This window comes from Protopterus annectens, chromosome 9.part0, assembly GCF_019279795.1.
Source record: "Protopterus annectens isolate FY-2018-M chromosome 9.part0, PAN1.0, whole genome shotgun sequence".
NCBI lineage: Eukaryota > Metazoa > Chordata > Ceratodontiformes > Protopteridae > Protopterus > Protopterus annectens.
The window spans coordinates 285,297,209-285,324,004 of NC_056743.1; the positions used below are offsets into that span (position 1 = coordinate 285,297,209).

Below are 26,796 nucleotides of genomic sequence, written 5' to 3' on the forward strand. Positions count from 1 at the left end.
ACAGTATTTATTAACAACTTTACTGCTAAAATTAAATATCACAAGTCAATAAACCTATTAAACAATCAACAAGTGAGTGGATCAACAGCTTGTGGAAGTCTTCTGTGAAAGTAACTTTACATTATGTTGTCATTGTTTTAACTAGCTTATATTAAAACATTAGGTTATGAAGTACAGCTGATAATTGAAAATTAAGCAAGGTATCTTATAAATGATGTTAAAAATTGCAAAGAATATTATTACTAAGACAATCCATCACATGTTCAATGCACTTCAAAAAACACAGTATCACTGCTCTTGAAGAAGTTACCTTTCATCTTAAAATGCATTTTAAAACAATATTTACAACTAAGTATCAAAACTCATATCAAATAAGACATCAGCTTTATCACCTAAATGATACTGGCTAAAAAGAACTGTATTTCACAACAAACACATTGTTTTGAATAGTTAACATGGTACCTATCTCTAATAGTTATGTTTTTTAGGAGCCCTAGCAAAATATGAAACTCAGTTGGATGACAAAATCAGCTTACAAGAAATTCATTAAATCTCAGAAGCATTTAAAGCATAGAACCATTTTATTTATTGCTTAGTTACATCATGGTAGTTTCAGTTGTATTAATCTTAACTTACAAATTGATGACACAAACCACAGTTAACAAATTAGTAAATGGAAAACTGCTGCTACACACCATGGCTGGCAAATTAGTAAATGGATGTTTTCCACCCTTTTTTCCGCATTATTTTGGTGTAAGACTTTACAACAAGCACACTCAATATAGAAAAGTGTGACAGCCACATCCTGAAAAGTGAAACAGTCTTTCCTGAAATCACACCACATACAAATGATGGCAGCAGCGCAGACATCAAGGAAGAATGTGTCAGACACAGAATCTCAATGGCACCATCCAGATCTGCTTTGAGTTACAGCACAATGGCACGAAAATTACAGAACCAAAGGATATTGCCAGCATCCTGGCAGATAGGTTCAGTGCTAACTTTACCCCCCTCTCACCCCATAAAGGGCCCATATCTATAAAGTCCCTGCAATCACAACTACGTAGGTAAAAGCTGCACTCTCTAAAGCCAGAAACACGGCATCCATGGGACCGGACAACATCCCAGGCTGTGTTTTACATGAACTTCAGAACGAACTGGCTCCCCCAACTCAGCACCATTTTCAATCATAGTCTCACGTCAGGCTTTGTGCCCACTGAATGTCACACAGCAACAGTTATCCCACTCCTCAAAGGGGGAGCCACCACTGATCCCAGGAACTATCACCTTAATAGCCTGATGAGGCTGGTCTGTAAGGCCATGGAATGTATCATCATGGAACTCATAAACAAAGACATTGGTAACCTCCAAACTCTGGACCCCACTCAGTTCGGGTTTATGAAAGGCAGATCATGCCTCCTGAACCTGATCGACTTCTTTGAGGCAGTCACCAAAGTCGTAGATGAGGGTAAGGTGGTTAACACAGCCTATCTTGGCCTCACCAAGGCTTTTGACACCATCCTCCATTCTGGAATTATAGCTAAACTCACTAAACTAGGTAAAAATCCCTGTATCACAAGATGGGTTGCCAACTGGCTCACTGACAGAACCCACACTGTAAAAGTTGCAGACTCCAAATCTGACTTCAAACCAGTGATAAGTGGAGTACCACAGGTTTTAGTCCTGGGACCTCTCCTGTTTGGTATTTACTTATCTGAAGTACAAACTAACACAGAAGGCCTTTGGCTAACAAAGTTCACAGATGACTGCAAACTAAGAGTCATAGCTGAGTCCCCAAATGTTGTCAACATCCTACAGAAGGGCCTCATTGAGACAGATGTCTGGTGTCAGAGCCATGGCCTCAAGCTCAATGCCAAAAAGTGCATTGTCATCCCCTTTGGTAAAAACTCTGTACCCATGAACTACCCCATAGGTGGCAGTCTACTTAAAACCGAATGTGTGATAAGAGACCTTGGGACCCAGGTGGACAGTAGTCTCTCCTTTGATAATCACATCACCACAGTAGTCAGGAAATCCTTCTACATGGCACACCTCATCACAAAAGGGTTCTCATCCAGGAAAAAAGAGGTCATTGTTCCCCTCTACTCAACACTCATTAGATCCATTATAGAGTACAACACCCCTTTTGGAATATACCTCACAAGACATCTGCAGCAGCTGGAAAGGCCACAGAGGTACCTCACAAAGAGGATTACTGGCCTCAAACAGATGCCCTACACTGACTGTCTCAAAAACCTCCTGCTTTACTCCATAGCATATCGCCTACTCCGAGGTGATCTCTGCCTAACATATAAAGCTATGTCAAACCCAGCTGTTGGACATGCTGCACCTAAAGAAATATCAGTCCCAATGAGCTACATGCTCTAGGGACCTAAACCTTGTCACCACAATAAACAGGACATGCTGAAGGGATAGATTCCTGTCCCAGAGACTTCCCATACTCTGGAACAAGCTACCCATCTATGTCAAGCAAAGTTCCTCATTAGCACTCTTCAAGAAAAATCTTGATGAGTGGATGGGAAATAGGAAATACACCCCGGGGATCACTTCTGTGGCGCTGCTCGTCAGGGGCACAGGAAAATAACTTTCTTGGGTGGCATAAGCCAGGGAACCTTGTTGGCTAAGCTTACTTAGGCCCTTGGGCCAATAGCCTAGTACCTACATATGAACCTATGAACATCTACCCAGAATGTATAAATGCCTCTACTCCACTGTTAAGCTTAGAAAACCAGATTCCATACTACAAGGATTTGTAAAACATAACAGCTGCAATTACACTTCCTTATATGTTGGCTATCTATTTTAAAGAAATGTGTAAAGCCTGAACATTTCAGTGTTCACTGATACTGTCTCAGACAGAAGATGAACAAGCAAGTGAATAAAGGCCTCAATCAGTAGCCATCTAACACCCCAGTCTTCTGCACACTCACAGTTTTATATTAGTCCTGTAGACTGACGAAAGATGGACCAGTCTATTTAGTGCTCACAAAGAAAACAGCAGTTAGCTTCCTGATGGTCTTTCTGAATCTTTCCTAAAAACAGCAGCACTAAAAGTCTGCTGACATGTTTATGAGGAAAATATAAAGCTGCAGGTTACAAACACAATATTCCTTGAGTTACATATACTCTTGTTATTTAAACAACTGTGCCTTGTATTATATCTAAGAATTAACTTTATCTGTAAAAAATGGTAGAGTTTAGGAACATTGTTGAATTAAAAATAAACAGATTAATAAATAATTAGCCAAATAATAGTACTGGAGTCACTTTTTGGAAAAAAAAAACAAAACAAAAAGCAAAAGCATTAGATAGTAACACATAAGCATGTCAAGCATGGACTTTTAGTTAAGATAGCTGTAAAACAGCTCACTTCGTTGAATCCAAACTCCCATTTAATTAAACATCTTAACTAGATGTTAATCATGTTATTCTTAAACTCAAGAAAAGGAAACTTTATTATGTGCATGCCTCTCCACAGGTCTAAAGATGGAGTTAAACAAGTATCCTCTCTTCTTAAACAAGTATCCTCTCTTCTTAAACAAGTATCCTCTCTTCAGTCCCTACAGCCATGAGGTCAGATAATTGTATGAGAATACCACCAGCTGAAGTGAACTTTTTAGACTCTATAGCTAAACAACAGCTTAATGCCATGGAGTCAGTTACATTGGCAATCATCCTACATATGTTAGTAAAGTTGATTCTGTGCTTGACAGAGTTCATGGACAATTCTGCAGTAAAGACCATATACAATGATACCTTAACAATATAAAAAGGACACCAACAAAGTAAAAACCAAGCTTGTCTGATAAAGGTTAGCACTTTCATCTTCAAAGTGATAGCGTCACGAATGCTGTGAGGCCTTAACACTTTCTAGGTCCACTGAAGCACTTCATAAGGCCAAGTTTAAAATGTAAACCACTAAGGAATTATTTGCCACCCAGAGTCTAAAGCTGAAGAGATGGAAGCAAAACAATCTGATCTTGAAGACCAGGTATGGAAAAAAGAAACAATCCATTTAGTTGGCATACCTGAGCAGGTAGGGTTAAAGGCATTTTTAAGTTTACAGTTAACACACACATGAATAAGGGTTGGCAGTTGTATTATGTTATTCATGTATGTTAACCCTAAACATAACTCAGCCCCTGGACCTAACCCTACATAAATTACACACATACACATGCACAACATGACATCTAGACACTTCCCTAGCCCCTTACTCTAACCTACAAAACACACTCACCACTAATGCTGAAACTTTTCATGTCAGAAATTTTTACCATTACCAAGCACTCCTACTTAATGAGACAACACTCACACCTCCTAAGTGAAAGCAACGTTTATGGTTCTCCTTTTAATTAGTTCTGTACTCAACAAGTGCTTTTGTCAACTTTCTACACTAGAAATATTTGTTGACAATTGATGCATTACACAGAGTGTACTATAGCCATATGTATAATAGGTTTACTATCAAAATTGCGAACGGCACTACGTCAACTGTCATATAGTCGAACATGGAAGTTTGAGATCGGTAATGTCGAAGACAAAATAATCAATCTAGGAATGGTTTTAACATGGGTCGAGGTAGGGAAGATGTTTGTAGTTCAGAATAATACTGAACACCTACCTCGACCCATGTTAAAACCATTCCTAGATTGATTATTTTGTCTTCGACATTACCGATTTCGAACTTCCGTGTTCGACTATAGGACAGTCGACGTAGTGCCATTCGCAATTTTGATAGTAAACCGTATAATATATAAACATTTGTACACACTGATCTGGTTCACATGACTGAAAACTCAAAATACTAAATTTCATTTGACTGAGACCACAATACCTAATTTTCAAAATACTGAAAACTCATTGGGCTGAGTCTCATTATATTGAAACCTTACAATGCTGAATTTCAAAAATACTGAATTTTAAGTCATAGGTATGCACACTTAGAACACAAATGACTAATTATTTGCAAAACGTAAAAACTACTTACTTACCCTCTTAACAGAAACCGGACGACATAAAACCAGACTAGGTGGGGGCTATGCCCCCCACACCCCCCAACTATGCATACTAACTCCAGGATTACACTACAGTGGGGAAAAGGGCATATACCTTTTACTTATCTTACTGTACTGTATGCACTGCCACTACTGCTGGGAGTGCACAGAACGTCCGCGATATTACTTTAGATACTTCCCATAAAAATGTAGAGAGACATACCCACATTTAGAAACACTACAACACTACTTTCTACTCTACCACCAGTAATCTGACAATCGGCACTTTAAGTTACAGTCATTTTTTTTTTTTATCATAAGTAAGTCACAGGTGAAGGGAAACACACATCACATCTATGGCTTAAAACTCAGTGTTTTGAAATTCAGCATTGTTAAGTTTTCAGTATAATGAGACTCAGTCAAATGAGCTCAAGGACAACCAAGTCTACCCAGGCAAACTAACTTTAGTTTCTTCGGCCTTTTATTTAAGTATCAAAATTGTCAAAAGTGATGAAAGTACCATTTGCCCTAAAATAAAAAAGGATAATATTAAATGAACAAAACCAGAGTTCAGCTTGCTCATTGTGATAATTAAAAACTAAAGTGATTTACTTATTTATTTGATTTTTACTACAGTAGTACAAGGTCTAGAAATGGAAAGCTATTATCTTCTACAAACATATACACAGAAAAGTATAATAACTCTATTTAGGCAGAAAATCTATGAGAGTACAATTAGGTTCACACACAAGCACACACATACAAATACGAGCATGTGCAACTGATGAGCAGCAAATTAGCAGGAATTGGTGTCACTGTCTTGCAGTCAGACACTGACAGTGACACTAATTCCTGCTCGAGTGACATTAAAGACATGCAGGTAGGTGCGTGTATGAATGGGTGTGCCTTCCTTGAAGGTTGGGCATCCGGCTGGCACCTCGGCACAGTAAAAATCCACTGCCAATCATTAGCGGACCGAAGTTCCGCTGTGGCGACCCCTAACCGGGAAAAGACGAAAGACATTACTAGTGTCACTGTCTTGCAGTACATTCATTTCCTAGCTGAACTATCATCTGATAGGTCTTCAGGGTGTGCACCTGGGATATTAGTGGGGTCTCTAGTTATCTTCTAGATAGCAAAGGCATGTAAGCATGAGAACTGGCCTTTGTTGAAAATGTCCCCAGCCGTATGTGTCTGTGCATGCATGTCTGAGAGAGTGACACCGTCTACAATATATCTGATTTAGTGGATATCAGGTTTCAGTGCTATAACAAACAATCAAATTACTGTAGTTAGACCAAAGCATGTAAGTAGTATTACTGTAGGAAAGAAGAATTGTTCTGATTTCAAGCAGTATTCACATAGCTAAATCCTAATTTAACCTTTTTTGGTCTTACAGTTCCAAACTTTGAAATATAAAACAAATTATTGCCAAGAGATGCACATTTTTCCTCAAACCCCCAAATGCATTTTTCTTCTGAAACGTTTTGCATTCTTCTAAAATTAAAATTGGCTACATGATATGTATGTGATTATCAAAATAAGTGGGAAAATGCATTGCAGTAATACTCATCTGTTATAGTCCTCAAATGTTTCTGAAATCAGTCTTTCTCTTTACACTCTCTTGGACTTGCACAAATTCGAGAGAAAATGCAGTTACAAACTCCATAAGTACTACAATTATTTGAAAAAGTCTGAGCATTATATTGCTTTACTTCAGTATTATTCTCATTGTAAGTGCGGTCACAAGATCACCAACTATCATTTCTATAAACAAACTATAAAGATTCTTTACCTGTCCCATTTTCTTACAACAGCTCTGAGAATGCATCATCAGATAGGTAGGAGAAAGATCCATTCTGTACATACAGGACTACTCCCCTCAGTCATGATACTGGGCATCAAGTGGCTCTCAGTATGGTTAGTTGTAAACGTAATAGTGTTATTCCTCAGATAGAAAGATTATGAATAAACTAACTCATGCTTCAAAAATGGTTAAATTATATGGTGTATATTTTTGACTATACAATGACTGGCCATTAACATTCAAAAACAAGCCCACTGGTTGGTCAGCCCAACTAGTGTGCCTGTTGTAAATCGAGCATATACTAATGGAAAAAAGTCCGGTTGCCTGGACTTTCTGCTATTAATATATGCTGCAAAAAGTTTTACTTTAATTTAAAAAAAAAAAGATAAACTTACAAAACTAGGAGACTTCAAAAGAACAAAAGAGACAGGACAGAGAAAAATCAGGGAAAATTAGGTACGTTATGCAAAACTAGAGAAACGTATCTGATTATCGTCATATGTTCTCTGGCTGTCTCTCCTGTATATTTGAAGTCTCTAGATTTCATTTTTTTTTAATTACAAACAAAACAATAAAAGCAATGGAGATCTTGTTTTCTCTGTTGCATCCTTTACATAGCACTAATGTACTGCGTAAGTGTGGCAAGTCACATACACAGTGGCAGTACATCAAAAAAGCCTCATGATACCCATAAAAAATGCAGATGAGCACTATGGCACTGTTATACAAGGACATTATTTGAAAAAAGTAAGTTCATTTTTTTCTTAAATAATGTCATTGTATAATAGCAATTAATCATGGCTGGGTGTGGGTAATGCTGATTTACCCACGGTTGGCTTTGTTTGGTAAAATGCAACATTACCCACATCCAGCAATGGGTTATTGCTATTATAATAAAGAAGAAAATTGTTCATACTTTTCTATAATCTTTAAGTATTATAAAAAAAATGAATAAAAGATCTTGAAAACACTAAAAGTCTGAGAAATAAATACTATCTAAATTATTATTATTAATTTTTTACCATCTGCCCTCCCTCCCTTCCAGTTTGACTATGAGGGCACTCCACACAATATCTGATCTATTCATTCCTTTTGTCTACCTCATGCATTGGGGAGACAAAGCACTGGGTGCTGACTTTCCAACTTAGTGGCTGGTGAAGGATTTTCCTTTGGTCTAGTGCTCCCTCAGTCTTATAAAGGATGGGCAGCAGCAGCAAGCAAACTGCAGTGAGACGTTAAGAAAGACTTTGCCCCTATAATGGAAGCCTGCCATATTCCAAAGTTGTGAGATGGTAATCCTAATAGCTTTTGCTGTAGCTCTTTCTTATAAGGTTCCTCAACTGTGAATAGTTCTATTTGTCCATTATATTGTGGATATTGTGGAGTGGTCACTGCATGAATTAATTCTGACTCATGCATAGAAATACCTGAATTCCTGTCTTTTGTTTTGCAGACTGTTAACAGATTTGATAAAATCAGTTATGAGTTGTCTCAAGAATACAGACTTTATGGGCTAATCACACCTGTGCTAGCATCTGTCAGGTTTGACTACTTCAGGGTACATGGAATAATAATTTGCACAAATAAGCTAAATAACTTTGTTAAAATAAAAACTTCATGACATTCCTAGAACTGGATTTGCCAGCACCTTTTAATTTGTACACTTGATATGGTATGAATTCCATACGGCACACTGCTGTACTAGCTGTCCTACCCGAGTTAAAATCCCTAACCAGTATACATTATGCTTCTTGTACTTTCTTAGCACTTCTCCGACTTCCAGGTTTGGCTTTCATATTAAACCGTGTACAAAACTTACTTCTTCTGTCTTTGCAAAGTGCAGCCTCATTGGAACTTCTTCCATTAACTACATTTTAAATCAGCTTCGTTATATCTCCATAATTCTTCTGCTGATTTACTTATAATTGGTAACTCCAGAAGTGCCCAAATAATCCAGTGTTTTTTGTCTAACAATTCTCTATGCTTCTCTTCTAAATAAGCTCTAGTCAATATAACACCTGCACAAAGATCCTTGCCTGGACTGCAAAGATCAAAATTCTTTACTTTAAGCAACATTCTCTGCAATCTATGAGGTACCTTGTAAAAAAGACTTACTACTTACTGAATACGCTTTGCCAGAGTTTTTGGTCTATCTCTACTTGAATTTCTTTACCACAGACATATGCATATTCTCAAACCCACACTTTATCCCCAGTAGTACATTATCTATTTGATAATACCTCGTGAGACCATCTGTAAAGCTTCCTAATCATAAAAAGCAGATCCTGATTCTGGTGTAATCACAGCACCAGTGCCATTCTATCTGGCAACTACATGCTGCATAACTAATTTATGTAAGTCCAATTATTTTAGAAAGAGTGCTACAGTAACTCATTTCCTGAGCAGTTCAAAACTATTTCTCAGTGTTCAATTTTCAGGCTTATTCTTGGTCTGTCAGGTTTCTTAGGCTTAGTTCCCCTTCCCATCTTTCAAATGCCTGCTAACCTTAATTATGCCTCTAACGTCAACCATTGGAAAAAACATTCCAGTGACACCGCCATTATTCTGCCAAAGTATGGTCGGAGTTAGTGATAGGGTTAATGGACTGGAAGAGGACAGTGTCTACGTCTTTTGATCTCTAGTTTTAGCATCTTATATGTTCAATGAACTGTGATCAGTGTTTTGCAAAATGATTTTACAGTATTTCAGTCATTTAAATGTTTTATACACATGCATGCATGTGCACCTGCGTGCACAGACACACACACACACACACGATATATATATATATATATATATATATATATATATATATATATATATATATATATATAATGGCTCCATAAAGTTTGATCGAAATGAGAAAATACTGAATCATCAAAATGTTGAAGACAAAATGTGCTCTTTTCCCACCATTATGCAATCCCGGATTTGGTATATATTATAAGCAGGAGGTGTGGGGGGCACATCTCCCATGGATTGTGCAGGGGATGGGGCATTATCTCTGCATTAAACAAGTTTTGACATTTTGAAATTTCAACGTTTTGATGTTCAACATTATTTTAAACACCTTTATTGAATTATCACTTGTCACACAGGCAAACATTCCTTTATATACAAGTAATCAAACCAAATTAACAAGATCACATTTACAAATAATTATAAATGTCATACATCCGATATATATATATATATATATATATATATATATATATATACATACATATATAGTTATACATCATATAGATTAATCAAGGTCACATAAATTCTTCAATTCCTGCATTCTCTTAAACCTCATTCCTCCTGCAAAACATTTTTTCTAAGTGTATTGTTCCCACAATTTCCATTTTTTCCTATGCAGTTTACTCCTACCCTTTTCTAAAGATCTCACTTCCTGTTCTTTTATTTCTGTTATAATATTCACTGCTTCAAGTATTGCTTGTTTATATTTTGATTTCCACTTTCTAGTAACTGCTTTTTGGAAGCCATAAGAACTAAACTTTAACAAGACCTTACTATGTCTAGGCAACTCAGATCCTGTGTCCCAGCTCAGAAAATAATTTTCTTAGTTACACTCATTTGCTCACTTCATATTCCTGACAGAGTATTCTGCAGGGAATTTTTTAAGTCTGCCAACTCATTACACTCCAAGGGTTGGGAGGGTGGCCTAATGGTTAAGGTGTTTGCCTTACAAACTCAAGGTGCAGGATTTGAGTCTCACAAGAGATAATTGGCTAGGCTTAAAATGGCTCACAAGGGCAGTTAACCTAGTACTAATCTATGAACCTATGTTCCCAGGTACCTCCTTCTTCCCCATTACACAGCCAACTTTTGTCATCTGCCTGATGAAAAATTCTTTGGAGTCTGCTTGGGGTCTAAACGTATTATTTCCAACATGTTCGGGCAAAAATCCTAAATCTTCTAGATTTTGTTGCATATTTGGGAGCCATGCGTATATCCTTTCATTGTTTCTTTATGAACTGCATATCTAACCTCTATTTACAATTTTGTCTGGCCTCTTTTGATTTACCAACCAATTTTTCTCCCAGTTGTGTACATGTTCTAAAACAGGACTTAAAACAAATGGGAACTGAATATCCAACTTGGCCAGGTCAGGTAAAATATCCATCAATAAGCTCCATTTTATGTTCACAAATAACTGTAACTTACCAGTCTGATAGGAATGGTGTAGAATCATTGATTTAGTGAAAAACATTCACCTCAGAGCCTGAGTTTTTAGTCATAGTTTTTATAAAATAGAGGCAAATGTAGTTGTTCTGTTGTCACAGACATAACAGTCCATGCCATCCAATAATTCCAAAGAATAGCCTCTAGCATGGAAGATCTTTAAAATGCAAGACTCCTTCAAGAAATTGTCATCATCTGAGGAAATTCTAGAAAGCTAGATAAACTGCCCCTTAACAAGCTCCCCTTTTTGGCCAAACGTATGTGCACTACAAAAATGTAAGGAGAGATTGGAGTAGATGGATGTTTCTGAACTGAAAACATATTTTTTTCACCACTTTCATAACCAAAAAAAGGTATAGCAGTCATCAGTTTAAAATGTAATGTCCAGAAAAATGGTGATTGCCCTGACAAATGCAAAGAATTCTTCCAAGATATCCCTGGTGCCATGCAAAGTATGAAAATATCATACAAGAAATGACAATACGCTTTATTAAATGGGGAGAGCCTCCTCTGATGAATCCACTGCTATTCCCAGTAATATAAGACCAGATTAGCAAATGTGGGAGTGCATGATGCTCCCATAGCAACCGCACAAAGCTGCTTGAAAAATTCCACTTCAAATACAAAATAAAATAGTTATGTGGAGCCAGGTTTGTCAGTAAACAGCCATTGTTGATCACTATTGAAGAAAGACCAGTATTATATATGATGAAATCTCTGAACCCATCCAAACCAACATCCTGGGGAATTACAGTGAATAAATCCTTGATATCACTGGCGAACAGAATATCCTTTGAATCAAATGTTAAATAACGAAGCTAATCCAAAAACTCCCATGAATCCTTAAGAACACTTTGAAACATTCTCAGGAATGGTTTCAACCTATGGTCCACATACATAGACAAGGGTTCTGCTATAGATACATTATTTGAAATAATCTGTCTCATGGGTGATCGGTAACACATTTATGGATCTTTGGTACACCAAAGATAAGTATACAAGGTTTTTGGACCCTAAAAAGTTGAAATTCTTGGGGGGGTTGTGGCCTACATGAAAGAGATCAAAAATAGCCGGGTCTGTGTTACATTACCAAAATTTCCAATAATCAAAAATCAAATGAGCAAAACAACACCACCAAAACTGAATAAGAATGAACATTTAGTTTCCCTGAACCTCAAAACAGAGAAACAGCAACAGCACATGTTCCACAGCACTCGGAGCTCCTAAATGGTGATCACAGTACTGTGAGGATCAGGTAATATACCCTTTTCCTCACTGTAGTGTGATCTCAGAGTTGGTACATATAATTTGCAGGGGGTGCAGGGGGGCTTGCCTCCTACAAAAATGTTTGAGAAGGTGTATTTTTGTGTTTTTTTTTGAAACAGCTGCTCTTTCGAACTTTGGGAAACTAAATGTTTGGTCATATGCTGTTTTTGTGTTGTCGTCTCACTCCTCTGATTTTCGATTATTTGAAATTTCGGTAATGTAACACAGACCCAAATAGTCGTATTGATCAGCTGATGATACTGATTCACCTCATTGAGAGAAGCCACCCCATACACTTCATCATTAATTATCATGGAAAGCATTCTACCAATACAGTCTATTGTGTTCATCAACAAGATGCCACTCCCCTTGTCAGGCCTCATAATCCATATGTCTTCATTATGAGATAATTGCTTTAGTGTTTGAAATTCCTTGGGGGGGTGGGATTGTAACATTTTACACTTAGAGTGTCGAAACTCTCCTAATCTCATTGATACACATCTTTTCAAATAAAACCAAATAAGGATAAAGGAGAGGGTTCTATACAGATTTTCTAGTCAAGCTCCTTCCACAAGGATGCCCCTCATCACCATCAGAACAAAGTATGACCCTTCTTAAAAGCAATTTTAATTCTAAAACTATATCCACATAATTAATATGTATGAATGGAATAAAGGAAAAGCCCCATCAAAATAACTGTTTGTGACAGGGTTGAATGACAAATTCACTGAAGTTGAATGTATGAAAGTCAGCAGTGGTGGAATCAAGGGGAACTGGTAATTTGATAGATAATGTCCTTGGCCCCTCCTCCTGTTGTTGCAATAGTCTTCTCGTGTCCGATGACTGTTGCTGTTGGTCCAGTTCACTATGTCACTTAAATGTCACAGTGGAGACTCCATTAAAAAATATTCTATATAAATTCTGCTTACTCATGATGTAGTACTGGGTTCATCACTGTGATTATTACCAAGATGCTGTACACCAGGAGTAGTGACATATACTTTGTTTTGTCTATGGTCTTTGTCACCGAGTAATTTCTTCTCTTTAAGGGTATGGACCTGTTCAATGTGCTTCTTGATACTGTCAAAAACTCCATCGTATAATGCTCTCTAGACTTTTCTCTACACTGCAGGTAGCACAATATAAGTAAGGCATTTCCTTTTACCTGTTTTTGTACAATCATTTTTCTCCATTTTTTCTTTAAGAAAGATCTACTTCCAGACCTAGTATTTTATACTGCAGTTTAATCAACAAGCTATTTCCTTCCAACCAGTAATTATGGTATTTCCTTTACACTATTCAGCCATAACAAAGAGCCAAGGGTTGGAGCATCAGCTTCTGTTTTCAGCATCATCAATCTTGAACCACAGAAAATGTATGGAATGGGACATATATGAAAACAAGAAAGGGTAAATAATTAGCAAGCAAATGAAGGACATTCTGAAATAACACGGGGAAGAAAAAAGTCAGGTGGACTTAAATGGTCTTTATTAAAATATGAATTTTGACACTTCACAGGTTCATAGGAGATTATTAATTTAATGACTCAAGGGTCCTTACAAGCATAGCCAATATAACCCGATTTTACTGAATATATGGTCCCTAGGAGCAAGAGGATGACATGGATTTGTGCATATACCTATGCCTTCTGTATTTTACAGATTGCCCCTGTCCATAAGGGACACAGGCACTACCCCAGGTGTGAAGTTGCCATCCCCATTCATTGATCCAATCTGCATTTGAACAGGGCCAGGGAAGGGCTCTGCTTAATGTGAACAGGAAGCCAGTTCCAAATAATGGGCAATTTCTGTCACACATATCTCTCCAGCATATTTTATTTGAGTCACTGACTAAGTTTAGATCCCTAGATCAGGTAACCTTGTGCTGTTTGACTTGTGGATGTGTAGCAGCTCCATCAGGGCTGGATTTGTAAGTGCCTTGTAGGTCAGGCATAGGTCACCCTTTTACACTTGGCAGGAGACAGAGTAAAGGGATAAGGCTTTTAGTCTAGCCACATAACTCATGTTGTTTACAGCCTGTATTTTCTTTGTGAGGAACCCCTGAGGTCACTCCAGCTGCTGTAAGTGCCTAGTCAAGTGCATGCTAAATGGTGCATTGTACTCAATTATTGGTCTAATGAGGGCTGAGTACAGTGGGACTATAATTTCCTTGTATCTGGATGCCACTGCTCTACTTATAAGTTGTGCCACATAAAGAGACTGTGGACACAGTGTGGTCAAAAATCAGGCTTATAGATGTCTCATCTCTTTGGTGTATTCTTCGGGGGGGGTGCTTACTGATGTTGTAATTTGCAAGAGTATTTGACTTCCCAAAACAGTATGATAATGCATTTTTTGCATTTTGTTTTAGGCCATGGTTCTGGCTCCAATCATTTGTCTGACCTAGACCCTCCTGAAGGATATCTACATTACTGGGGACTCGATCATCCCCAGCTTGCAGTCGTCAGTAAATCAGTAAACTTTGTCATCCAGAGGCCTTCCACATTAAGCTTGAATTCAAAGATGTATATTCTGAACAGGGGTGGTCCCAGCACTGAAACCTGTGGCACACCACTAGTGACTGGCCTCTTGCTAGACCTGGATTCGCCCACTTTAACCACATGTCCTGTCCAAGAGCCAACTGGCTATTCTTCTGGTGACACAGGTATTTATGCCCACTTTTGTGAGTTTATTTATAATATCTGAGTTGGGAATTGTGTCAAATGCCTTGGCCAGGTCAAGGTAGGTGGTAACTACTGTTTTACTGTCATCCATGGCCTTAATGACTTTCTCAAAGAAATCCGCCAGATTCAGTAGGCATGAAGTGCAAACTTCTCCACCCCCCCCCCAAAAAAAGAGCAGTATCTATCCCAGCAGAGGGCTGCCTCCCAAACATCTCTGATGCTCAGGTAAAGGCTGCCCTCTCCAAAGCAAAAAACACTGCTTCCATGGGACCAGATGGCATCCCGGGTTGCATCCTACATGAACTCCAAAAAGAACTAATCCCTCAAATAAAACAGCTGTACAATCTCAGACTCACTACAGGATATGTGCCCACAGAATGGCGTACAGCAACAGTGGTCCCACTCCACAAAGGTGGAGCCTCCACGGACCCTGGAAACTATCGCCCCATAAGCCTGACTAGCTTAGTCTGCAAGGCTATGGAGAGGATCATCATGGAGCTCATAAACAAAGACACTGGGGACCTACAGACACTAGATCCTACCCAGTTCGGCTTCATCAAGGGCAGATCCTGCCTTTTGAACCTGGTTGACTTCTTTGAAACAGTCACCAAAGCCATAGATGAAGGGAAGGCAGTCCACACAGCCTATCTGGACCTAGCAAAGGCATTTGACACAATACCCCACTCGGGCATCATAGATAAGCTATCCAGCTTAAATATAAACCCCTATGTCACAAGATGGGTCGCAAACTGGCTCAAAGACAGAACCCACAGAGTGAGAGTTGCTGGAGCCATGTCAGACTCGAAACCAGTCACAAGTGGCATCCCACAAGGTTCTGTCCTGGGACCATTCTTGTTCAGTATATACTTTTCCGAGGTACAGGCCAACGTGGGAGGACTATGGCTCCACCAAGTTCGCAGATGACTGCAAACTAGGCGCCATAATCAACTCTCCAGCTGACACAAACATCCTTCAAAAAGGTCTCACAGAGATGGATAACTGGTGCCAGAACCATGGTCTAAAGCTAAATGCCAAAAAGTGTATAGTCATACCCTTTGGCAAAAACAATGTGCCCACAAATTACCACATAGGCGGTAACCCATTAAGTACAGAGAAAGTAATTAGGGATCTGGGGACCCAAGTTGATAGCAATCTCTCCTTTGACAACCACATTGCCAAAGTGGTTAGAAAGACCTTTACATAGCCCACCTCATCATGAAAGGATTCACATCTAGATCAAGAGAGGTAATCGTGCCCCTTTATTCATCCCTCATCAGGCCCATCATAGAATACAATGCCCCTTTGGGATGTACCTTACCCGACACCTGCAGCAATTAGAAAGACCCCAAAAGTGCCTCACCAAGAGGATCAAGGGACTCAAACAGATGCCATATGCTGCTCGGTTAAAAAAACTCCAGCTCTACTCAGTTGCATACCGCCTACTTCGAGGCGATCTATGCCTGACTTATAAAGCTATGTCCAATCCAGAATTAATGGACATGCTCCACCTCAGTAAATCTAAATCCCTTAGAGCCACACGCTCGAGGGACTTGAACCTCAGCACTGAAATAAATAGAACTTGCTGGAGGGACAGATTCATAACCCAGAGGCTCCCTTCACTCTGGAACAGAATTCCAATTCATGTTAGGCAGAGCACCTCACTGAATCTCTTCAAGAAGAATCTTGATGAGTGGATGGGGGATCGTAGGTTTGTCCCGGGGATTACTTCCATGTCACTATTAGACAGAGGCACAGCAAACTAAACCTTAAAAAGGGCACAGTATACTCAAATCAAGGGATGGCGTAAGCCAAACAAAGTCGGGCTAGGCTTATAATTGCCCCAGGGCAGACAGCCTTAGTATGAACCTATGAACCTATGACTTGCACTTGACAAAGCTGAATTGAGCCAGGGCCAGTGTTTAAAGGCTCCAGTGTCATTAATTATCAAGTCCATGATTATTCTTTCCATGGCCTTACATATAAGACTAGTCAAACTTATGGGCTTGTAATTTCCCAGGTCAGTAGATGGCTCCCCTTTATGCAGAGAGTTGACTTTTGCTGTCCTCCACTCTATCAGCACAATGCCAGTCTGGACACTGTGGTTAAATAGAGATCCTAATGGGCCTGATCAGTCTTGATTTAAGTTGTTTAAGAGATAACCTGGTATATCGTTAGGCCCCATTGAAAGCTGTGTTTTTAGCATTACAGCACACAGTGGCAAACTTTTCCTTGGTGATAACTGGCAGTGGAGTGGTGGATGTTTTTTCTTGTGGGAGAACTGGGAGTGATGGGGAGGTGAAATTTGATTGAATCTGTCAGCTAGCAGATTTGCTATATATTTTGGCTGAGTGTAGGTGATGCCATCTACAATTAATTCCGCACATTGTTGGTTATTGCCCATAAGACTGCAGACATAACTGAAAAATGCCTTATGATTATCCTTAGCTTTGGAGGCTATTTTTACATTAAAGTCTGCTTTTCAGAGGTTTGACTAGTTCCCTGATTCACTTGTTTAGACTAATGAGGGACTTTTTGCTCTGTTGTGAACATTCTCTCTTACTTCCTGAAAGGATTTTCTTTCTTTGGTTGTACAGCCTATTAACAGGAGTCCACCAAGGTGGCCTGTTTTTACAGTTTGACTTGGGTTTGTTTCAATCTGGTACTGTCATTTCTATGCAGTTGGTTACATGGTCATACAGGGCTTTAGTGTACACCTCTGCATAGGTTTCTGTGTTTCCTGGATTTAGGGGAGCTTGAAAACTAGATATGCCATCCCTTAATAGGGGGTAATTTACCTTGGAGAAGTTTTTGGGGTTAGGAGGGGGACTCATTTTACCTTTACTTCAAGGGAGACCACTTTGTTATCTGATCTTACCTGTGAACACATCACACTATATTTGTGAGTACCAGATCTAAAATATTTGTGCCCTAATGGGAGTGCTGACTAGCTGCTCCATGGCATTTTAATTTACAAATTCACAAAATCATTGGGCCTGCATGTTAGCGGTATGCAAGTTACTGGTCACGTATGCCTCCCAATAAATGGAGAGGCAGTTAAAATCATCCACGAGTATGTTATAGGACTGGATGGTGAGTAATTCTAGTAAATGCAGGTATGATGTATGGGTTTCCTTGTTCGTGGTGGGGGGGCCTGTAGCTGGGAGGAATATGATAATGGATTTCCCATGGTTAGTTGGACATGGAGTAGTTCAAGCATGCCATATTGCTTGACCAGCCTTGAGGTGTTCTTATCCTTTATGTAGATAGATACATCTCTGCCTTTTGCTCTTTCATGTTCAGTGGGTGGTCAGAATGGATGAAAGGCATTATAGCTATGCACTGCCTGAGTGCTTTCTGTGGCTTTGAACCATGTTTCAGTAACTGTACAAATGTCAGCATTCTCCAGGGTGAGGAGAGCTTCCAGGGAGTGCAGTTTCTTGTTGAGGCTCCTAGCTTTGAGCAGTAACACATTTGGTTAGTCCTAAGTAGCTTCTGTTATGTTGGAAGTTTGTTTGGCAATACCTAAAAAAGACACTATGGGTGGATAATATTTTGGCCAATAGCCAAAAGCCTAGAGGTGACAGGTGAAGACCATCCCCTGGCAAATCAGAATGGCCTGTCAACCATATCCTCCCAGGCTGAGAATTACTGGGCCCCTTTGGAATGACACCAGTAGCTAAACCAAATGTTAAAGTCGATCATCTTCTGCTAGCACTGTGGCATCATCCTCAGAGATGGAAGAACGCTGCTCAATGCTAGGCTCATACCTGCCTGTGACACATATTCTGAGAGCTCAATCATGTCTCCCTTCTTATAGTTCAAGGAGGTATGTCTCAGGTCATTCACGCCCCCATGGATTATGACTGCGCCATACAGGTACTTAGGAGTAAGTGACCTGAGTGCTTGCATGATCTGGTGAATTCTGGCCCATGACAGGCAACTAAGTGTAAACATCCCCTTATCCAGCCTGGCAAGAGGTACATCCGTGTGTTTCACTTGATTGTATACTTATTTGATTAAAGTAAGACATTCATGAAACAGTGGGGCTCTAAGGTTCTTTAAAGACCTCATTATAAATGTATGAGCTGCTTTTAACAAAATCCAGACCACTGGTCTCTGAAGTCTGCAAATTTCGTCATGAACTAGGACATTAAAATAAAACTACTTGTTTTGTAATATTAACAGAATCATTCCAAATAGCTTGCTTGTTTAATTTTAGAGTAAATTAGTTTGGAGGAGGATTTCTTAAAAATATGTGTACCCATTACATCTTCTACAAGTTGATGAAAATGTTTTTTTGTTTTTTTTCACTAGACATCACCTAAGTGGTGTTTGAGATGCTTCTGTGAGTATTTTGTAGAGAAATGTATCTAGTAATGAGATTAAAAGTGCTTCTACATGGATAATAAAAAAAATGGATATACCAACTTCACATTTCATATACTTCCAAATATTAGGTCTTTTTGAACTTTCTGTTGACAAACATTTATTCAACAGTCAGGCTTATTGATCACTTTCCAATTTACAAGTTCTCAAGGCTGTACTGTCCCATTTATACAACATCAAACAGATTGTTTCACTGTATTCAGCAGTTTTTAGAGTTAAGTATTTTGCACTCCATACACAGCATTACTTCAAATATCCCTAACAGCAGAAGAAACAATAGACGATATTTGTATTTGTTGTGCTTAGGCATATGGGAATTTGCACAGGCTGCACCTAAACACAGTTAAGTCACAATTCAGAGACATCAGTTGCACTAAGGCACAACACATTGAACCAGTTTGAGAAAGTAATATGCAAATGAAGTAATAATGAGATGTAAACTCGGAATGTGTGAACAATCAGTAACTATATTACGTAAATTAAGATTTCTTCCTATCTTTATGCAATTCAGTCACTTTTTGATATGCATTTATAATTATAAAAAGTGAAGCTATGCCTTTTTTATCCACTTTGCTATCCACGAAGATGCTTCCTTTTGCTTCCACCTTAGCTGACTTGCATTGAGGTTCTCACCTGTGTTGTGCCAAAACCAAATACATCAAGTGGTGCTCTCCAGCCGAGAAGATAATAAACAGGCAAAGTATAACCCATCTGAACTTTACTGATTAGGAAATCTTGGAGAGGTTTAGCATGGACAAGTACATAGTACAGGCTTTGTTGACTTTGTCTGACACAAAGAAGAAGATGAGGAGGATGGGTGGACTTCCAGTGACAAACTGGGGACATGTTGAGTATTTCACAGGCTTCTGCCTTGTGGTTGCTTCAGCAGTTATTCAATAAACTCTTCGACCATGTGGATCAGTACATCTATTTCCTAGTTTTCCTTCAGGACTTCCCTCAGGAACAAACTAGTACCATGTGTGCTTTCTGTGGGAGGAATGCTTTCCTAAGGTGTTCAGTGTGATAGACTGCACTCATGTTGACATTAGGGTCCCATCTGAACAACAGAAGGAATGATAACAGAACAGGAACGGCTACCATTCAATCATCTGCCAGACAGTGCCTGATGTTTGAGTGCACATCAGCAACATGTCAGCCCAGTACTGTTGCAGTGCCCAGGATTCACATATTTGGCATACAAGCTCACTCTACTGCCTCTTCCTGCATTGCAGGATTCTGTATGGTTAATAACAGTTATGTACTTACCATAACTTGGTATCTGTGTTATCCGTAGTCACCATTCATCACGCATGGGTCTATGATCCGACATTGGATCCGAGCTGGCAAAAACTTAGACAACAGCTTAGCTCAAGCTCCTCCCCTCCCATAATACTCTGCTGCCCTCTAACCCCTCAGACTGAGTTTGACCTAGAGAAAGAAGACAGAGAGAGTAGACGTGACACCAGAAAGGATCCAGCTAGTCACCTGCCAATCCCTCAGGAAGAGGGATAGGAGGGTGGGATCATGATGAATGGTGACTACGGATAACACAGATACCAAGTTATGGTAAGTACATAAGTATTAATCTGATGTTATCCTAGTCACAATTCATCACGCATGGGTCAGAGTCCCCAGCTACGCAACATTCTCAGGTGGCCTCATGGAAGGACGTGTCGAAGAACAGTGGCGCCAAAGCAAGCCTTCCCCTAGAAACTGTCAAGCTTGTAATGAGAAATGAAGGTATGAGGGGAAGACCAAGTTGCTGCTATACAAATGTCATCCAAGGACTGACGAGCTAATAATGCAGCTGATGTAGCCACTGACCTGGAAGAATGAGCCTTAACCGGTCCAGGCAAAGGAGAACCACAGGATGAGTAAATGAAAGAAATGCACTGGGAAATCCAACTGGAAATGGTAACTTTTGAAACAGCTCGGCCCTTCCTGTTGACTGAAAAGGCCATGAACAATTGGTCTGAGAGTCAAAAAGCCTTAGTTCTGTGTAAATAAAAATGAAGCTGTCTATGAACATCCAAGGTATGCAAAATGTATTCCCTCTTGTTAGCATCATTAGGAAAGAACACTGGAAGTTGGACAGACTGATTGAGGTTCGCTTCAGTGGCCACTTTTGGCATAAAAGAAGGATTGGGTCTCAAGACCACTCTGTATTTATGGAATAGCAAATAAAGAGGTTTGCTGGTAAGAGCCTGCAATTCGGAAACCCTTTTCACTGAAGTTATAGCCACTACAAGGGCAATTTTCCAAGAAAGGAATTTGAGATGACAAGATGTGGCAGGCTCAAAGAGGGCCCGAGTTAGACACTGCAGCACCAGCACAAGATCCCACAGTGGGTAAGGATCCTTGACTGGAGGACACAATAAAAATACACCTTTCAAGAAAGCCTTGCAGAGGTGAGAAGAGAACGTAGGTTCATCATGGAAATTAGAAATAGCAGTCATTTGGGCTTTAATCATAGAGAAACTAGCACCCTCCTGAAACAGGGAAGCCAGGAAAAGGAAAATGTCTGAAACAGGAACTGAAAATGGATCCAGATTCTGATCTTTAGCCCAGATAGAAAATCTATTCCATTTACTTCAGTAAACTCTCTTGGTGGAAGGCCTCCTGAGAAGACAGGATGATGTTCTTCACAGGGGATGCAAGCCTGGACTTAGCAAGAATCACTGGAATTGGACAAACTAAGCTGTCAGATGGAGGGTTCGCAGATTTGAAAGCAGAAGAAGAGACGGGTGAGATATCAGATCCTGAACTGAATTGAGCACCCATGAAGGGTGCTTCAGATGAGACTGTAGAAGAGGGAACCACACCTGCCAAGACCAGAAGGGGGCAATGAGGATCAACTGCATCCTGAGGCATCTTGCTTTCTGAAGAACTCATGGAATTAGTGGCAATGGGGGAAAGGCATAAAGGAGACCCGGAGGCCAATCGTGAATCAGAGCGTCCCTGGGGGAACTCCCCCTTTGGGGGGATCAAGCTAAAGTAGTTGCTGCATTTGTGGTTGAGAGGGGAAGCAAACAGATCACAGCTTGGTTGGTCCCACTGATGGAAAATCTGCTTTGCCACTAGTGGATTCAGGGACTACTCGTGTGGGGTCAGAACAGCCCTGCTCAACTTGTCTGCCAGCATGGTGGATGCTCCAGTAATATGCGTTGCAAGGAGAAAGCACCCTGAGGACATCCCCCACTTCCAGACCCTCACAGCCTCACAACAAAGCAGACAGGAACATGTGCCCACTTGTTTGTTTATGCACCACACAACCGCCATGTTGTCTGTGTGCACTGCTATAATCCCTAGAGGGGGGCAGTCCTGAAAGGCTTGCAACGTAAAAAGGATTGCTCTCATCTCCAGAACATTGATTTGCAGTTTGGTCTCTGAATGGGACCACATCCCTTGAACAGTTTTCCCAAGGAAGTACCTCCCCACCCTAAGAAGGAAGTGTCTGTGGTCACCATGGCCATCGGAATGGGGAGAAAAGGTCCTGCCTGCTAGGAGGTCTGGAGAATGCATCCACCATGATAGATGTCTTCGGAATATAGGAGTGAGCCATATAGAAACTGAAAGAGGATGAGAAAGAGCCAACGACTGAATGGATAGGGTCCAGTGCAGAACTCTCATATAGTACCTGGCCAGTGGAACCAAATAAATGGCCACTGCCACGGACCCTAAGGCTCTTAGAATGAGTGACACTGGAGGACGAGTTTGCTCCAGAAGAGACTGTACATGAGACAGGATTAAAATCACACAGGAGGAGAGATGCAACCTCTGAGATGATGTCCAACTGGGTACCAATGAATTTCAGGTGTTGAGATGGGGTCAAAGAAGACTTGGTGAGATTCACTGTGATTTCAAGCTGGTCAAAAAGATGAAGAAGAAACTGTGTGGTCTCGCACCAGTTGATGCTGTGTGGGAGCTATGATGAGCCAATCTTCGAGGTAGGGAAACACCTGGAATCCCTGCAGCCTGAGATGGGCTGCGACCATTGCCATACAATTGGTGATCCCCCAGGGGGTTGTGGTGAGTCCAAAGGGCAGGGCTCAGAAATGGAAGTGATCAGCTCCAGTATGAAAGAAGAGAAATCTCCCGGACCACCTGTCTATTTTGATATGATAGTACGCTTCCTGGAGATTCACAGAACACATCCAGTCATTTTTGTGCAGAAAGGGCATAATGGACTGTACAATGACCATCTGGAACTTCAACTTCTTGACTGAGAGGTTCAACTGACTGAGGTCCAGAATCAGATGCAGGGTCCCCTGTTTCCTTTGGTACCTAAAAGAAGTGGGATTAAGCTCTGGATCCTCTTTGTCCTGTGGGGACCTTTTGGATGGCTCTTTTTTGAATGAGGTTGGTGGCCTCTAGACGAGCTCTCTCTGGACCAGGTGGCACATTGGGGAGAGTCATGCGTCTTGGTGGGGGGTCAGAAAACGGAATACAGTAGCCCCTGGATATAATTCTTAGCACCCATTGATCGGTTGTGATGTTTGCCCAGGCTAAAGGGTGCAAAGATAACCAGCCCCCGAATGCCTCCAGGGAGGGACAGTAGGGCAGTGCCTCAAAAGCATTGAAAGGGCTTCTCAGAGAAGCGTTCTCTAGAGCCCTGGTTTTGCAGGCCTCCTCTGCCCCTAGGGCAGCATTGACCATTGAACCCTCTCCCCTGTTCCCTGGAAGAGGAGTCCTCCTGAACTTCCTGAAAGGAAGACTGTGACTTACAGAACCAGATCTTCTTACTCCCTGACTGGGTCTTGGAAAAGCGCCTTTGGGGGGTAGAGAACTTGATCCCTACAGCCGCCAGTGTTTTCCCTTCTTGCTCACTGCAGGTTAATGTCTCTTTTACGGTCAGTCCAAAGGGGGTTGAACAAAGGAAGCGCTGATGAATGAAGCCTTAAAGGCCTGTGCAAACCCACATAAACAAAGCCAGGCATGATGCCTGATGGAGATGCCTGTGCCTATTGCCTGTGAGGTACCTTCTGCAGTGTTGGATATCAACCTCATGGACAAATTAGCTATGGACATGAGAGTGGCCAGCTTGGGAGAAACAACCTTAAAGTCCTCTGCAGGCATAGACTCCGAGAGGGAAGTGGTAAGCTCTTTTATCAATCCCTCTGAAGACGGGTGAAATGTGTCAGGTAGTTTAAGGCTCACAAGCTAAACGAAGCTGATGCGAACACCAACTTTCCAAATCTGTCACTTGCTCTCAACTCACGGTTGGGAGGATGGACAAATGAACTCTGTTGCACCAGTGCTTTTTTTGGTGGCAGCAGCTGCCACAATTGCATCCACTGGAACTGCCTTGGACCAAAAGGATTTGTAAGAAGGGGACTCAAAAACTTGTCCCCTCTCTTAGGTACTGGCTCCACTGTATCAGGTTCCATCCATGCCCTGCTGGCAATGAGATTGATCAAGGGGTCAGCTGGGTGGGAAACCCAAGAGGTAGATGGTCCACGTGGGCACATGTTCCTATCTGCTTTGTTGTGAGGCTGTGAGGGTCTGGGAGTGGGTGTTCATCCATTTCGAATGCCTCCAGAAACACGGTTTCCTCTGCGGACGGGGGCTGGGCAGATCAACCACCATTAGCCTTAAGGATCTCCAGGATGTCTCTGAGGGAGACATCATTGGGGGGCGACCTAGGGGACCCATTCCCCTCATCGATATCCATGTCCTCCGTGACAGACTCCACTGGGGAGTCAAGATGTCTCCTCTTACATGTCCTCTTCCAATGCACTTCCTCCGTGGGAAGATCTGGGGAAGACACGGAAGAGGTGGGGACCCCATCCCCCCTGGAGGGTGGATCAAACAGGCTGACCAGGAACAGGATGAGAGGGTCCACTCAAAAACTGAGGCTGGGATGCAGCCTGGCAAGCAGGGGAGGCTACTCTGGAAGCACAAGGAGATCTTTCCACCACCAGAAAGTAGGACTGGATGAAGTCCCCTCCCCAGTGGACAACACCACAAGGGAGGATGGAGAAGACCCGGTCAGGACCTCCAACCCTCCAGAGAAGGCTGGACCGGAGCTATCGAGAGCCGAAGCACTGAGAGGTAGAGAATGGCCTGAAAGGCCCGGACCCGAACCCGCCCTCACAGACGCTGGGGCGATATCCCAGACTGGAGGCACCACCTGCCCCAAGGGAGGTAGAGCAGAACTGGCCAAGGACTCTGATGGGGTAGGGACAAGGGGTGTCCCAGAAATCCCCACCACCTCCATGCAGCGCACTCCACTGAGCACAATCACAGCTGGGTTGGATGAAGAAAAAGTAGCTGGGGAGTAGAAGAAGGCTTCCTAGTCTGATGGGCTGGGGAGCCAGTAGTCCCAACTCTATTTGAGCCTTTAAAAAGGACTGCATCATTCTGTCCATATCAGAAGGAAGGATGCTCCTGAAGGATCGGGAGGAGATAGAGGATCTAGCTGGTGACCCGTGTCGGGACCCTGTGGACTTTCTCCGGCGGTCTGGAAAATGGCTCCTTCGCGGAGGGGTAAACAAACTGTCCCCTCCAGGAGGATCCAAGGGAAGGTCCTTGATAACAATAGGACCCAACACAGGTCTCGGATCTGATCGTATTAGAACCGAGGAAGCAGAAACGTCCAAGGGCATAGCTCTTGAATCCTTCGGATTTGGCAGGATCAGATCCATGGCTGACCTACTCTGACATGGATTCAAAGGCCCTGATTTGGAAGCCTTGGATCCAGATCCAGGAGTTGACTCCAGAACCTTGGATCCGAAGACCTTGGACCGGAGGCCTTGGATCTGGGCTTTGACTCTCTAGAGGTCCTAGGATCCGAGGCCCTCGGATCCGACACCGCTAAGGCTGGATTCGGACCCAGGAATCTGGATCTGACAGCCTAGCTTTCTTACCTGAAATCTCCCCAGAGGAGGAGGAAGAGGTAGCCTTTCTTTTGTGGTCAGAGGGACCCAACTTGGTCGAATGCTCCTAGACCAAGGGACTCCCCCCCGAACCATACCTTTTAGGAGCAATTTATTTGTGTGCTCAACCATGCCCCTGGGGTTGATTACGGCATAAATGCTGCATTCAGCCTCCAGGTGGCCAGCCCAGAGACAGTTGAGGCACTCCTCGTGCGAGTTAGAAACAGGCATTTTCTAACTACATGAGAGGCACCTCTTAAACCCTAAAGTTTTCACAGACATAAAGCCCAAAAAAGGAACACACAACCAAATCTAGTGGAACAAGCAGTAGAGGACTCAAACAACCAAGCAATAATCCTAAACACTAAAGTCTGTCCCACACACAAAAAACTTACTGAAAACTAGACTATATAACAAAAAGACAATTAAACAAATTCCCAGAAGAAAATTTCTACAGTAACTGCCACAATACAAAAAAAGGCAACAAAAGTCAAACAAATAGGAGAGGGTGAAAGGAAAATAGAAGTTATGTTCTTACCATAACGTTCCATGTTAGTTGTCTTCTTCTCGCCT

General features: G+C 41.3%; 1 protein-coding gene across 5 annotated transcripts in view; it reads right to left on the reverse strand.

Annotated features, from left to right (window-relative positions):
- The window catches only part of ABCC8 (ATP binding cassette subfamily C member 8), a 2,552,355-nt gene that overhangs the window by 2,411,986 nt on the left and 113,573 nt on the right, over window positions 1–26,796 (reverse strand). The gene's annotated exons all lie outside the window — the stretch shown is intronic.